General features: G+C 32.2%; 1 protein-coding gene across 3 annotated transcripts in view; it reads right to left on the bottom strand.

The window, feature by feature from the left end:
• LOC148282993 (uncharacterized) overlaps positions 1-16,093 on the bottom strand; it is a 155,657-nt gene that overhangs the window by 138,581 nt on the left and 983 nt on the right. The window lies entirely within an intron of this gene.

Raw genomic sequence — 16,093 nt, 5'->3', positions numbered from 1 at the left:
ACATGCAAAAGATTATTGTTTCTAGTGACAAAGTGAGAAAATTTCAAATGTTTCTAGTGACAAAGGGAGAGAATTTCAAATGTTTTGCGTTAAGGCTGTAGTCTGGTAAAACGAACGCTTGAACGAAGATATTGTTTTAATTTGAATATTACAACCAAAAAAGAAAGAGAATACAATTCTATAAAAAAAGGTTTCAACTAAAGTATTTCAATATTTTTTAATTTTTTTTAAATATTACCGAAGGCATAATTTTAAGTAGAAATAAAGGAAAATGTCACAAAAATCTATGTGATTTAAAATGCTTGTATTTCTTTAAAAAAAAAAAAAAAATGGTTTCGGCCACTTTCATGTTCAATACTTTATTGAGCCCCTAGATACCTAAGTTAAGTCTAAATTTGAAATGGCGTAATCTGCCGGTCTAAAAGTAATTATATTTTAGTTACATAAAACTTTTAAGTATATTTTTTAACAGAAATACCTTTAAAAAATATTGTTTGTATCTAATTTATGTTTTCTTATTATTGCGCGATTAAAAAAAAAAACATTCATTTTTAAATGGCAAAATCGTATGATTTCCTAATTTTGCGTTCGTTTTACCAGACTACAGACTTAATCCAGAGTAAAAACTCGCTACAGCTATAGAGATGCCATTTTGTTCGATTGCATAGCGTAACAAATTTTTGGTTAACGACCGTATTTTCGACCTGAGTAAAGTAGTTGCCAGATAAGAATGTCTATGGTAACATATCTTTTACACTGCGGTCACTATGTGAGCGTAGGCATTCTGATATGGCGGGCAGTTTGTCTACGGCCCATAGTGTCGCTGTGAACTATAGCTAACTTTGTGATTGATAATCCTAGAATGGTTTTTGTCCGTGTGGGCGGCTCTATAGCGGGTTCAAACATTAATATTTTGGATTCTTTTGATGAAGATACGGAAATAGGACTCAATAAACAAGAATTCGATCTCAGACGACATCTGTAGCAAATCTACTAACTCATCACAAACTGTGATTGAAGAACGCTATTTTTGTTGAAAGGAAAATTAAGAGAAAAACAAATACGAAAAAAACTCAACATGTCATCACTCCCATTGCTCGTCTTGCCCATCTTGTGAATTGGTTTATCTTTCCTGGCACCTTTCCAGACTCATTGTAGGTATTAGAGATGTTTAATTCGAATGAAAATAATCGAAAGCATTCGAATGAAAATAATCGAAAGCATTCGAATGAAAATAATCGAATGCATTCGATTACTAAAATAATTCAAATGAAAGTACGAATGCGGTAATTCATTCAAATAATGAGTTAGTAATTGAATAAATAAACGGAACGAAATAACGAATTGATTAAATTTTTTATTTGACAATTCGAATAATCCGGGGCGATTCCTACTGATATTGGGAAATCCGTGGCCATTATCCCCCCCCTCGGATTTATGAATTTCGAAGATACTATCATTATTATTATCATCTCTTTAGGTACGCTAGTTCCGTAATATCACCTAACGGGCTAAGGTATATATAAATGGATCTTGTTATGTAAACATGTGTCAAAATTGAAAAAAAAAAGTTGAAAAGTACACGTGCTAACTGACCAATGTATTAAAGATTATTAAACTGCAAAGCGATGAATCTTTTTATTTAGTCAATTTTTTTTGGTATATTTTGTATAATTTATATTAGAATATTATTATTTTTTTAAGTTTCTTATCTGGAATTTTAGTATTTATGCTATATTTTTCTTTTTTGTTATTCTAGTGTATCACGTGTTATTATAATTTGATTAATTTTTCGATGTATTTTTTCTTGTTAATTATTATGGCTTAACACGGACACAGCCTAAAAAGCCTAAATAAGTTCATGAATATGTAAACGAATTTAATTTTGAATAAATAAATAAATAAAATATTAAAAAAAACGGTAATGTTTGTTGTTCGCATGGCAGGAAAGCGAAGACAAACGTAAATTAATATTGAAAGAATTCGACAGAAAAACATTTGTATTATTTTGATACATTTCTAACATTATTGTGATTTGTCCTTAGCATATTGGATTATGGAAAAATGAAATCAATAAGTATGATGAATAAGAAAAAACTTTTTTGAAAAAATATGCTACCTGGCGAACCTTAGATCCCCTTTAGGCCCGGGAGGGTTAAATATCCCAACAATAAATGAAATAACTCTTTTATACTGAAAACCATAGAACTAATAATTATGACCTTCGCTCCGCCTTGCCTAGAATTCTCGGGCCTGCGAACAAATTTAATATTCCAGAGTTTATTTATTTGAGAACAAGTTTTCTTTTTTCATGGACGGTGTTCCGCAAAAAGATATCATGCCCCTAAATCAGTGTCAGAACCATGATCCAAAAGTGTTCAATTTATTTCATTTATTTAAAAAATAACATGTACATAACAAACTAAAATTTAAGGCGTACATATTAAAACAAGAAAAAAAAATACATTAAAGAGACTTTTGTCAAAGTAGTAGGAGAATCCTGCCCCGGAAAACCCCTTCGGATACTTGGAACAGATCAACATCCAGAGCGATGTTGTTCAGCATAGATGTAGCCCTTCCAACAGGCATAACCATCGGCAGGTTGATCCTGTATATCAGAATATGAAACAATATATGCTGACGCTGTCTTAGGTAATTATCAGGAACATTTTAATTTATTTAACACTTTATATACATATACAATATAATATATACATATAAGGGCGGGCAAATTGCCTTAACGCAATTTCTTCCTACCTACCCAAATCGTTCAGTTTGAGAAAATTACAAATACATGGACATGTTGAATCTTATGATGGTATACAAAATTAAAAATAACATACAAACCAATGCTCCTCATGATCTCAGGATTATTGACCATACCGCGCAACAATCGATAAAAATGTGAAGTCAAATACACATTTCTTCTAGTCGCTAAACTGTTGTAGTCAAGCATACCCCGGAGAAACCCGGTCGGGCAGAGCCAAGGATGATACCCGCTCTCTCTCACGTAGAGATATCTCAGAAACTTATTTTGGATTTTCTCTATCTATAGAGAGGACTTCAGTTCATGTGGCCCCCAAATCATTCCCGAGTCTACTTCGTAAGTGATATCCTTATTTTGAAAAAAATATTTTAATGAGTTTTAACTTACAAATTCCATGTAATACCTTAATGTGTTTACCAAAAACCATGCAACTGGACTAAAAACAATGTAAGATGCTTAACGTATTGTTGCGAATCAAGATCAATATGCGGATAACATTAAAAAAAATTGCAAAAATGTGTTAACTACGTGATAGACGCTTTCTTTGCCAGAATTGCCGCAGCAATTTTTTTTGTTATTTGGGGATTCATATTGAAAGTAAATCCCAAGGTATTTTTACTCAAATATCTATCAAAATATTTAAAAAAAAGATAATTTTACAATTTAGATAAAAATTATAGATAACATGTTTGCGTCATTGTATTACAAAGTAAAAAGTAAAGTAAAAATGTGTTATTCCACTTTTGATTTAAATTTTTATGTATTAAAAAATTATAAATATATAAAGGTTATTACCTTTGTTCGTTCTATTAAGTACTTTTTATATAGTAAACTTAACAGCCATTGTCTGATAAGGTGCAAAAACGAAGAGATTAATTTGGCGGCGAAAAGTAATATGTATGAAATATTACGTGGAGAGCCTTGTCATATCGCGATAGGAATGTTATCTAAACTCATAGTTAATAACATATCTGACCCAGTAACAAAATTCGCGGCCAAAGGATTGCTATATTGTCCATAGTCGAGCTGATAAGAAAAAAGGTTACAAAGTGTAACTATTGAAGGCTATAATTTACACTTTGTAACAATACCTTCTGGTGTACCACAGGGTTCTCACCTAGGCCCTCTACTCTTTAATGCATATACTTATGACACAAACAAATGTTTTAAATATTTTAAATTCATCTCTTTTGCTGACGACATGAAAATTTACGCCTGCATTAAATCTCACACTGACTGTGCAAAAATGCAAGAAGACCTCGACAGACTTTTTCAGTATAGGAACTGCTTGTCCGAGAAATTAAGGATTTTCTACATTTTGAGATAACATTTTTTTATGACTTTCAAAAAAAAAAAAAAAAGATTTTTTTCAAAGCTTACGATGAGGAATGTTCCTCTGAAGTTTCGCGGTCTGGCCCTTAAAACTGTGTATAGTCTTTAGAGTAAAACGAAACATACTGAAATAAAAAAGAAAAATCAAGCGTTTTGAACCCCGGAAACTCAAATTCAATTCCCGGTGAGACCACAACAATGTTTAACTTTCGTATTTCCAAATACAAGGTACTCGGTATTAGGTATTTCTAAATACGAGTTATGATTGCAGCTTAACCACATTTTTTTCTCTTAATAAGGATAACACTCACGTAACACAACACTATAGTCCTTAAAATATAGCTTGATTAGAATGACATTTGTCAGAAAAAGTGACGACGTAACTTTGTAGTAACGTCAAAGGAGTTGACACACGAAAAATCATTCGTATTTGGTACGTTAATTTTTTTTTTTTACAATTCTTGACATATAAATCAACAAAAATATATAAAATCAACTTTAAAACTAAAATAAACGTAATTATTGACGACGTTCTTACAAGGTTACATCATTTTGCAAAAATGTTAGAGATAGGACAAATTGATCAAATAAAAAAATAATTCATTTGATGTTGTTCATTAAAAAGGGTATAAATGTCTTATTTGTTGGTGAATAATTGTCTTAAATACACTATACTAGGCTTGTTTTTGCGTTTATATATCAGAGTTTCATGTTTGCATGAAAAAACTGATAAAATCGATTTAATCGGTGATCATTAATTTCCCATCACCAGTGACATTAGTTTGACAGCTGTAATTTTAATCAAGCTATATTTTAAGGACTACAGGTATTTACCCACGGATTCAATGTTATTTCGACGTTCGAGAAAACATTTAAAAATAAAGTTTCGCATTAAACTACACAGAGTCTATATTTTCCATTCTCTAAGTACTGACTCCGGTGGGCAGCGAAGGGAGCTATTTCCGGACATCGGCACTCGATCGCGGGTATGAAATGTGAAATATGCTCTCGTAAGCATCGCCTTACAATCCGCCATAACACATAACCATAAAAAGTGCTGCCAATGCGGATCGGGCTCGGGAACAAAGAAACGGCACATGAAAACGTGACTCGGACAGGATGGCAAAGGCCATTTTTTACTTCACATTCATACATATTTATTTATTTGACACTTTACATACATATACAATATATATACATATAAGGGCGGGTATATTATATTTTATTTATTCATATTTTTCGCTTACAAACTATAAATTAATAATAAAAATAATGTGACCTCACTGGGGTTTCCCGTGCCGAGGACACTTAACAATTTAGTTTTTTTTATTACATTTGAGAATAAACAAAGAAGACTCACTTAAAAAACAAACATAATTAACAAATATTCCGACAGTTTTAAAAACAAGGTATTTATATACATCTATATTATTTATATTACAAAACACACAATGAATATAAGGGCGCCCTTGAGGTATTTTATTACGAAAATGGCGCTATATAAGTTATCCATAATTATTATTATATTGTCAACAAAAGCTTCTCTTCGGAAATCTATCTCCCTTTGTTAACCATGGAGTTGAAACAGTGATTGATTTATTTGGTTTTTTATTGCTTACTTCTTGGCATGAACACTAGACCAATTTACTACTATGCTCTATTCTTTATAAATTTATTGATATTGTTTTAACTTTGCTGGAATTCCACTCGTTCATGCGCTTTGTAGCTGCACGATGATTGGTTATCTAGCTTTCATATATCAACTTTGAAATACCTAAATTTTGTAAATGGGGTCTAGAATTCCAATCGTATATGCGCTTAGTAGCTGCAAGACGTGTTGTAATCTTACTCCTTTTTACTATTCATATTTTTTATTTTTTAAATATCATTAATACACTAAATTTATTTGTCAATTTTTAAAATGTGTAAATGGGGGCTAAATTTCTAACTGTCAATGCGCTCAGTAGCTGCAAGACGTCCTGTAATCTAGCTCCTATCTGTTATAATTTTTGACTGATCTTAATTGAAAACGAGGAACTAGAATCCCAACCGTCCTTGCGCTCTTTAGCTGCAAGACGTACTGGGATATTTATTAATTGTACAGCGCCCTTAAGGTGATTTTCACAAAAATGGCGCTACATAAATTATCCAACTATATATATAAATATATTGCCTTAAGGCAATTTCTTCCTACCTACCCAAACCGTTCGGTTAGAGAAAATTATAAATACATGGATTTTATGCAAAAATTCAAAATAAAGATTAACAAAATAAAAATACATTTAAAAAAATAACACTATACTATTTTATTTTTATTTATTGACACTTTATATACATATACAATAAATATACATATAAGGGCGGGCATATTGCCTTAAGGCAATTTCTTCCTACCTACCCAAACCGTTCAGTTTGAGAAAATTATAAATACATGGACATATTGAATCTTACAATTTTATACAAAAAATTAAAAGCAAAGATTAACAAAAATAAATATATGTATAAAAAAAAAATAACACTTTACTATGAAGAGAGGAGAGGGGGTGGGAAGGAAAGAAGAAGGATAAAGGAACAATTTAAATATTTAGATAGTGACATTTCAATCTCGACTTAAATGTTAATAAAGAAGGGGTGTCTCTAACATTAGTGGGTAGATTATTCCACAATCGAGAGGCTACTACTGTAAAAGAGGAGGCAAGACAGGGAATTAAAAGGGTTCTCTCGTTACTAGAACGAAGAGATAGTCCGTTTTGTGAAAGAGGTTGGATGAGCTCTCTCAGATAAACAGGCGAAGTGGGATTATTTAAAATATTGTGAAGAAGTGATAGAATGTGAATGTTTCGTCTATGCCTGATACTGAGCCAGTGTAGTTGCGTGCGATACTCGGTTATGTGGTCAAAATTGCAGTCTTTTGTCTACTAACATTTGGACAAAATCAAATATTGTAATTACACCAATTGGTCCAAGAAGAAGTTTAAAAATTGGAAAATTGTTTTCAGGCGTTGCCTAGTATGTGAAATAATTCAGTCAAATGAATCTCTTCATAACAATAAAGGTTTCAGCTCGTTAACTTCACTAAAATCAATAAATGGAAGAATTGAAAAAATATGGATGTTCAAACACAGGCAAAATGGTGAATATTACACAGTGTGTAAAGTGGCCACTTAAATCAGCCATTGACAGGTCATAAGCCATGTAAATGCCTAGACTTCCATATTCCCTTCTTTAAGGTATTCTCCATCCCTATTGTAATTTGTTAATCTTAACGACTCCCGTGGGGGTGAAATCCAGTATTTTGTCTACAAACATTTGGACAAACTCAAATATTGTAATTAAATTATGGTTTTCATAATTTCGCGGAAAACTCGCAACAAGCTCGCGGAGCACCGGTTAAGAACCACTGGTCTGAGGCAAGGTGACTCACTGGCATGCCTGTTGTTCAATATTGCTCTTGAAAAATCCATAAGAGACGCAGGAGTAGAAACAACAGGAAAGACCACCCAGATATAAGCCTATGCAGATGACCTAGACCAGTGTTTCCCAAGGCGGGGCGGCGTACGCCCCACCGGTGGGGCATAACGCCTCAGAGGTGGGGCACCGCGCTTCAGAGATGAGACACGTCGGCATTCCACATATAAAGGGGAATACTCATCGGTCATACAAAAAAATGCCTGAGATGTACAAAATTGTAATATACGTCAAATTGTATTTAAAATAGAAAGAAACTCGTTACGATTTCAATAATTATCTAAAAACACAGTAACTGTGAAGGAGTGGGAATAATGGCACGGATTTGTGAAGAAACTAAAACAAAATATCCTAATATTACTTTGCATGCCAGAAAATTATTATAACCCTTTCTCTCATCTTATTTGGTGGAATGTGGTTTTAGCGCCACAAGCGATTTACTCATTAAAAAACGAAATCTATATATATAACTAATAGTGGTATAGAGGAGACCTAAGACTGAAATTAACTAAGCTATAGTCCTTAAAATATAGCTTGATTAGAATGACAGCTGTCTAACTAACGTCACTAGTGATGGGAAATTACTGATCACCGATCAAATCGATTTTATCAGTTTTTTCATGCAAACATGAAACTCTGTTTCCGAAAATTGATATAAAAACGCAAAAACAAGCCTATTATAGTGTGTTTAACACAATTATTCACCAAAAAATGAGACATTTATGCTTTTTTCATGAACAACATCGAATTATTTTTTTTTTTATGCTATCAATTTGTCCCATCTCTAACGTTTTTGCAAAATGATGTAACCTTGTAAGAACGTCGTTAATAATTAGGTTTATTTTAGTTTTAAAGCTGTTTTTATATATTAATGTTGATTTATGTTTCAATCATTGTATTAAAAAAAAAAAAAACACGCCAGATACAAATGATTTTTCGTGTGTCAATATAAATAACACCTTTGACGTTACTACAAAGTTATGTCGTCACTTTTTCTGACAACTGTCATTCTGATCATGTTACATTTTAAGGACTATAGTGTGAAAATATTATTATTATTATTTGACACTTTATATACACATACAATAAATATACATATAAGGGCGGGCATATTGCCTTAAGGCAATTTCTTCCTACCTACCCAAACCGTTCAGTTTGAGAAAATTATAAATACATGGACATATTGAATCTTACAATTTTATACAAAAATTAAAAGCAAAGATTAACAAAAATAAATATATATATAAAAAAATAACACTATACTATGAAGAGAGGAGAGGAGATGGGAAGGAAAGAAGAAGGATAAAGGAACAATTTAAATATTTAGATAGTGACATTTCAATCTTGACTTAAATGTAAATAATGAAGGGGCGTCTCTAACATTAGTGGGTAGATTATTCCACAATCGAGCGAAATACCCCTTTCAACAAATATTTTATATCCACGACGTAGGTAATCGAACCTTATACCTATTGCATGGCAGGCAAACGCGCTGACCACCACACCACGAGGCCGGTATAATAATAAAAATTACACATAAACAATTAATTTAAAAAAACAGCCGTTTCTCGTGGAGTTCTTTAGTTTGGTTATGGTGAGAAATCCGTCATGTCTGTGTCTCGCAGATTAAATCCCAGCCGGTAGTTGAACCCACGGCGCTCGCATCAAAAACAGGTTTGCACCCACTCGACCACAAAGCCAATGAAAGTTACCACGAGTGGTGACGGTGACAGTGAAATCGGACGTAAATATTTCACTTGGCATTTAACTATTTTAATGAGATCGAATGAGCAATGATCACACGCGTGACGTATTTAGAAAAAAGCGTGCCGGAGAACACCATGCAAATGGTACCAAGCACGCAACTTCTATAAGATCCACATACTTAGGTTCTTATCAATATTAGTAAAAATTTAATATTTCATTCAGAAAACATACAGTCATACATATTAAGTATTAAAAACGGCGATTTTCTAACATAAAAAGACCAATTAAGTTTTCATAAATTATCTCAAAGATGTAAAAAATAAATTTGACAAAAAAAAAACTTGAGTGAGAGAAGAATAATCGTTAACATTTGTGATTTCCAGTAGCTCAATCACAAAAAACTATCGACGTGCTTAAAACAAGCTAAGCATTTGAGCGATCACAACGAACAATAATGAACATGCTTAAGGCTGTTGTAGTCTGGTAAAACGTAAGCAAAATTAGGAAATCATACGATTTTGCCATTTTAAAACGAATGTTTTTTTTTTATCGCGCAATAATGAAAAAAAAAAAAAAAAAAGATACAAACAATATTTTTTAAAGGTATTTCTGTTGAAAAATATACTTAAAAGTTTTATGCAACTAAAATACTTTTAGACCGGCAGATTACGCCATTTCAAATTTAGACTAAACTTAGGTATCTGGGATCTCAATAAAGACTAAGTATTGAACAAAAATTTGTTGTAATAATTTGACGATAATAAGTTTACCATAAAAGTGGCCGCGGCCAAAATTTAATTTTTTGTTTTTGAAAAAAAATACAAGCATTTTAAATCACATACATTTTTGTGACATTTTCCTTTATTTCTACTTAAAATTATGCCTTCGGTAACACTTTAATTTTTTTTTTTATTGAAATACTTAAGTTGAAACCTTTTTTTATAGGATTGTATTATCTTTTTTTAAAAAAAGAAGATATTTCTAGATGTTATATTCAATTTAAAACAATATCTTATTGACTTTTTCGTGAACTTCAGACCAGCCCTAATCGCTTTCGAAAGGGCTGGTCTGAAAGTATCTAATGCAAAAAAGTGAAAATTAAATTACAATTACTATGACGACTGCTTTTCTTGACATTTGGCTTGCCAACCACCGGCTAAATGCAATAAATAGCATGATAAAAAATAAATAAACAAAAATAGCAGTTTTGCAATTTTCCATATTTACACCGGTGAAATTCAAATATATGATTGCGCAGCAGGATTATACGTCGCGAAACGTAAATATTTTGACATTAATTATTAGGTGTTCACGGATGTTGCATTGTGATCGCGAATACGATAAACAACTGTGGTGAGAAATTGTTATCACGTCGCTTAATAACACGTCGATAGTTATTTGTGATTAAGCTACATGAAGGTTATTTATTGGTATAAATAAAAATATCGTACGCACACTCCGAGCCATCTCCGTGCACACATTCATGAACGCATACACCCGTGACCGGATTTCGTCTTGATCATCTATAAATATAAATGATGGCCAACCAATGACCCGCGGGTCAGACACTGACCCACGCAGGCTTTTTGAATGACCCACGCGTTAATTTTTATAAACTTATTTTTTATACCATAAAAGAGAGAACATACATGAAAAAACAATAAAAAAAATTAAGTGATCTAATGTCGAATATGTAAAAAAATATTTTTATATTTAGATAGAATAGATTTTCTATTGTATCACTGCAGCTTTTCATATTTACCAATTTTTTTTAAGTCGGCCTTTATTTTTTGCTCTTCACATGCAAAAATGCAGGATTTTAAAAGTGAGAACCAAAAAAGTAACCAACTCACATTTTCAAGTTTCGCCACTGACTTAGTGATTAGTGACCTACGGGCTAGTATGAAAAAACAATGAACAAAATTTGACCCACTTATCAAAAAGGTTCGCCATCACTGATCTATATGAATATTTAATTTTACAGAAAATTTGTTCATTTCTGAAACTGCCCCGTTAAAAACAGCATATAAAATGCTTGCGCAAGATCTTATACCATTTTGACCCATGTAATACAAGCTTTACTCTTTTATTGACTCTGAATTCAATTTACAATTTAGTTTATGATCTAGTTTAAATTGCAATTTTCTATTAAGTGACAATTTCATGGTGAGAAAGATGCATTATTTCGTTCGGGATTGCATTTTCTAGAACGACATACAAGTATAATTAGATATTGCTATTTTATAGCAAGGTAACATAACACAATAACTTCGATTATATTATACTCTATGCATAGAATTAAGAATAGTCCAGAAACTGCATACGCACATCAAACAGAAGGCGACTTAACTACTCATAAATGAGTAGGTTTACGTTTGACCCATTTGTTTCTTTGTAGACGTCGCTCAGTACGCAACTCCTGATTCGAATTTAACCATGCCGTGTTGTGTCCTTTTAAAGTGTAGAAATACTGCTAGGATCTTAAAAAAACAGGATGCAATCACATTTCATGTGTAATTATCAAATGAATGTGTTTGTCACAAATGTATTACTTAAAAATTAAATTATTTTTCCATCTGTCAGATTGTCGAAGAAACAAAATGGAAATTTCGTTAGTGTTGTCAGGGTAGTAAAAATGTTTACCCTACTTTGCTCATATAATAAGAGAAATAATGAAAATTGAACCTCAGATTAAACAACACCGTTGTGTACATTTGGCCGACATTATCTTTAAAACATAAAATATTATTTAAGATGATATAAAAATATTCGTTTTATGTAAAATGTTTTTTTTTTTTAATTTTAAGTTTTAAGTTGATTAATTCAATTACTCTTATTAAATGACCCTTTACTTATCTACTCTGTTGTGTCAATCAATGTTTCCGATTGCACAATAAAATTTTAGAAAAATCAACAAAATGTTTTTTTTTACCTTACATTTGTGTTATGGTTATATTCTTCGCGATCTGGCAATATTACTCGGTGACTTCAAGTATGCGCGCGGCGAAAGTGTGTCTAAGTGGGGGAATTATTGGACACAGTCCGATGTATTCAAATATGATTCTACGCTCCTTCTGGACTATTCCTAATTCTATGACTCTATGTCTTATTTATTTATTAAACTTTTTGTACATAATGTTATTTGTACATTGGCGGGCTTATTGCCAAGTGGCAATTTCTTCCAACTGACCAATAAAATAAAAGTTTTATTTTATAATTCAAGTTACAGAACATATTCAATAGAAAATAAAGATTAAAAAGCTAAAGATATTTAAAAATATAAATAAGCGCATTTGTTTATAAATTACCTTAAATCAAAACTATTACTCCACGCGAAAAAGGAAAAAAGAGGAAAAAGAGGAAAAAAGAAAAGAGGAGAGATTAAGGAAGAGAAAGGAGATGTATCTTCAGAAATGTAGTGACATCTTTGATGGTGGATGGGAGATGATTCACATGGGAGATGTCCGGACGGATAAAGAATACAGTTGCGTTTGAACACAGTGTGTGTAAAAATAGAAGCAGAACCTCGGAGAACATTTTTGACCCAATGGTTACCTTCAGATAAAAATCTTAAAAACGGAAATCGAGCGCAGATAAGTCAGCCTAGTGGTTAAATGGTCAGCGCGTTTGTCCGCCACGAATGGACTCGTTTCCATTACCGACATGGTTGACGTGAAACTTTTATTTTAAATGTGCTTTTACACTACAAACAAAAATGATTAATGTACGTTGCAGTTGAAATACCAATGCGGTGTCCTATGCACCACTACGGGTGCGGATAGTGAAATGATGATGATTGACTTAAATTACGAATTTAAAGAGTTAAAATTAAATGTATTTATTTATAGAATCACTTTATAAAGCGCCCTTGAGGATATTACGAAAATGGTGCTCTGTAAGTTATCCATAATATTATTAATAATAATAAGTAGGTAGATATTCAAAACTCGCTTATTCTTCTTCTTCTTCTCGTTTTTTATGGCCTTTTCACCTCTTAAATCGGGTGTTCTGGCCAGTGTCGAGTTTATTGTTATTTTACGTAATTACACATGGGTTAGTAATATAATATATACAAGTTAATAAGTTAGTATTTAATATAATACCCAGGGTGTTCTTTAAACCCTGTCACATCCGAAACGACGATGATCAGTATGGGCAAGAAGACATATTAGCATATTTAAAACAATATTTCGAAGGCAGAATTTTTTTTAAATAAAATATTTAAAAAAACAATTGGTTGCTTACTTCTGCAGGGAAGAAGCAAGGGGGGCGTGGCCATGTGGTTGACGGTTTATAAAACTCACCCCTTCCCTCTCCCCGCTTTTCCCTTGCAGAAGTAAGCAACCATTTGTTTTTTTTAAATATTTTATTTTTGTAAATTTTATTCGTTCTAAAAATTTATTTTAATGTGCCAATATGTCTTCTTGGTCGTACTGATCATCGCGGTTTCGGATGTGACAGGGTTTAAAGAACATCCTGTATACATGTAATAATAAAACATATTTACAGCTTAACACCATTTATAACTTTATTTATTTATTTATTTATTTATTCACACTCTTTATCAAAATACAATTCCATATTCACTTTGCCCAGCTAACAAGGGTACATACCCCGTTCCAAGCTAGGCAATTACATTTTAATATATTATAATACTTAACAAATTAATATAGAGCACAGACAAACAAAATATAAACTTATTCGGATACACATTTTGATTCATATACATACAGACATACACATATATACACACATGTATATATAAATATACACATATATACACATGTACATACACACACACGCACATACACCCATGCGCATACACATACATACATTCATAAAAACAAAGACAATTTATTTATGCGAAACTTCATGGTTGTCATCTATAAATATATATTTTTTAAATTATTCTTTATTTTTGATATTTTATTTTTGACATCCAGTAAGGTTCTCCAATCCGTGGCATGCATCAACTTTTCTGACTCCCTACGACCAATGTCATGAAAGAGCGAGGTCAACACCTTCCGTAACTTGACAACACTCCCGTCTTTCCACGATTCTGGCAAAAGGTTATGGACCTTTTTGCCTACGTTATAGTGTTGTCTCGATGCCAGAACAGTGTTGACCCCTTCACTTAGTATCAGATCCCTATTAGAGTATCTTGTATTATGGTTGTGGTTGACGCTTGGGTAAATGTCTCTCTTTATGTGTGTAACCACTACCGTTCTCAATATATACTGTTGAATAATATTCAGTACTCTGAATTCTTTGAAGAGCAAGTCACTTGGATAGCGAAATGTTTTTTTTAAGATGACTCGGATTAAAGATTTCTGTGCAATTGCTACAGGTTCAAGGGCTAGATATTTATATAGGATTTTAAATGCATGTTTATTGGGTGGGGACGGGAGAGTTAGAATATGAGTAGGGAATGGGATAGGAAATAAGGATAACAATCATTTATGGGGCATCCAAAAAAACCATGGTTTGAATCTTCCTTATCAAGCTGACATTCGCAAATGGCCCGGACGTGGATTCTGAACGGATGAGAACCATTGCAGCAGAGCCCAATGCGCATTCTGCATATGGAGGATGTCGCAAACAAGTACTTGCTTATCATAGGCGTTTTTCAATGACAAATTTAGCTATTTATTTAATACAGGGTGTTCTTTAAACCCTGTCACATCCCAAAACCACGATGATCAGTATGGGCAAGAAGACATATTAGCATATTTAAAACTATATTTAGAACAAAGAATTTTTTTTAAAATATATATTTTAAAAAAAAATGGTTGCTTCCTTTTGCAGGGAGAAGTGAGGGGAGCGCGGCGCAGTATCAGACTCCCCCCACCCCCTTCTCCGCTGCAGAAGTAAGCAACCATTTGCTTTTTTTTAAATTTTATTTTTTTAAATTTCATTTGTTCTAAAAAAATATTTTGATGTGCCATATGTCTTCTTACTCATACTGATCATCGTGGTTTCGGATGTGACAGGGTTTAATGCACACCCTGTATAAGTAAATAGAGTTATCTTCGACTGTCTATAAAGAAAAATGGATATTTTTGTACGAAAATGAGTAAATTTGCATGGACATTTAAAGTATCTTCGTGGGTTACCTATAATTGAACATGTTTAAAAGAAAAAATTGTTTGCATATTCTGCTTTTCATACAGAAAACTATATTACTGTGTATAACAAATTGAAGATAAATGTTAACTTCCCATTGTAATCGGGCCCCTGGGCCGCGACTACAAACGATATTTATGCACGAAAGTATGAAAATTCAAAGTATTTTGTCTTAATTGAACACGCGTAGAAAAAAAATGTGAACATATTCTATTTTTCGTACAGAAAACTTAATTTTACTTTGTAGATAATTTAATATAAACTTCTCATTAGCATACGGACCCTGGGTCCATGTTTTAATATTCTGCAAATGCTCAAGTTTTCTGTATGAAAAATGTAATATGTTTACAATGTTTATTTCTATTCAATCAGGAAAAAAAATTACGTAAAGTTGTATCGAGTAGCGATGAGGAAGATAAGCATTTAATCAAGATTGAACCAATTTAACTGTTTTCCACATAAATATGTTTTTTTTTTTACTAACAAAAACGAACAGCTTTGAATTGCTTTGGAACCTCTTTGAACGGCTTTGAGTCTCATATAACACATTTAACAAAAACCTATCTATCGTGTTAAAAGTTTAAAAGATGGTTTATATATTTTTTTTTATTAAAGATTTATATTTTTATATAAATTAACCCTTCATACTATTATATGTTGTATTGTAAAAGGCACCTGTGCCGCGGGATCAAAAAT

The sequence above is a fragment of the Micrasema longulum genome, unplaced genomic scaffold (assembly GCF_059751315.1).
Source record: "Micrasema longulum isolate JH-2025_06_02 unplaced genomic scaffold, ASM5975131v1 h1tg000271l, whole genome shotgun sequence".
In the NCBI taxonomy this organism is placed as follows: Eukaryota; Metazoa; Arthropoda; class Insecta; order Trichoptera; family Brachycentridae; genus Micrasema; species Micrasema longulum.
Note: the sequence above shows the minus strand (reverse complement) of the source record. Positions and strands in the feature narration are given on the sequence as shown.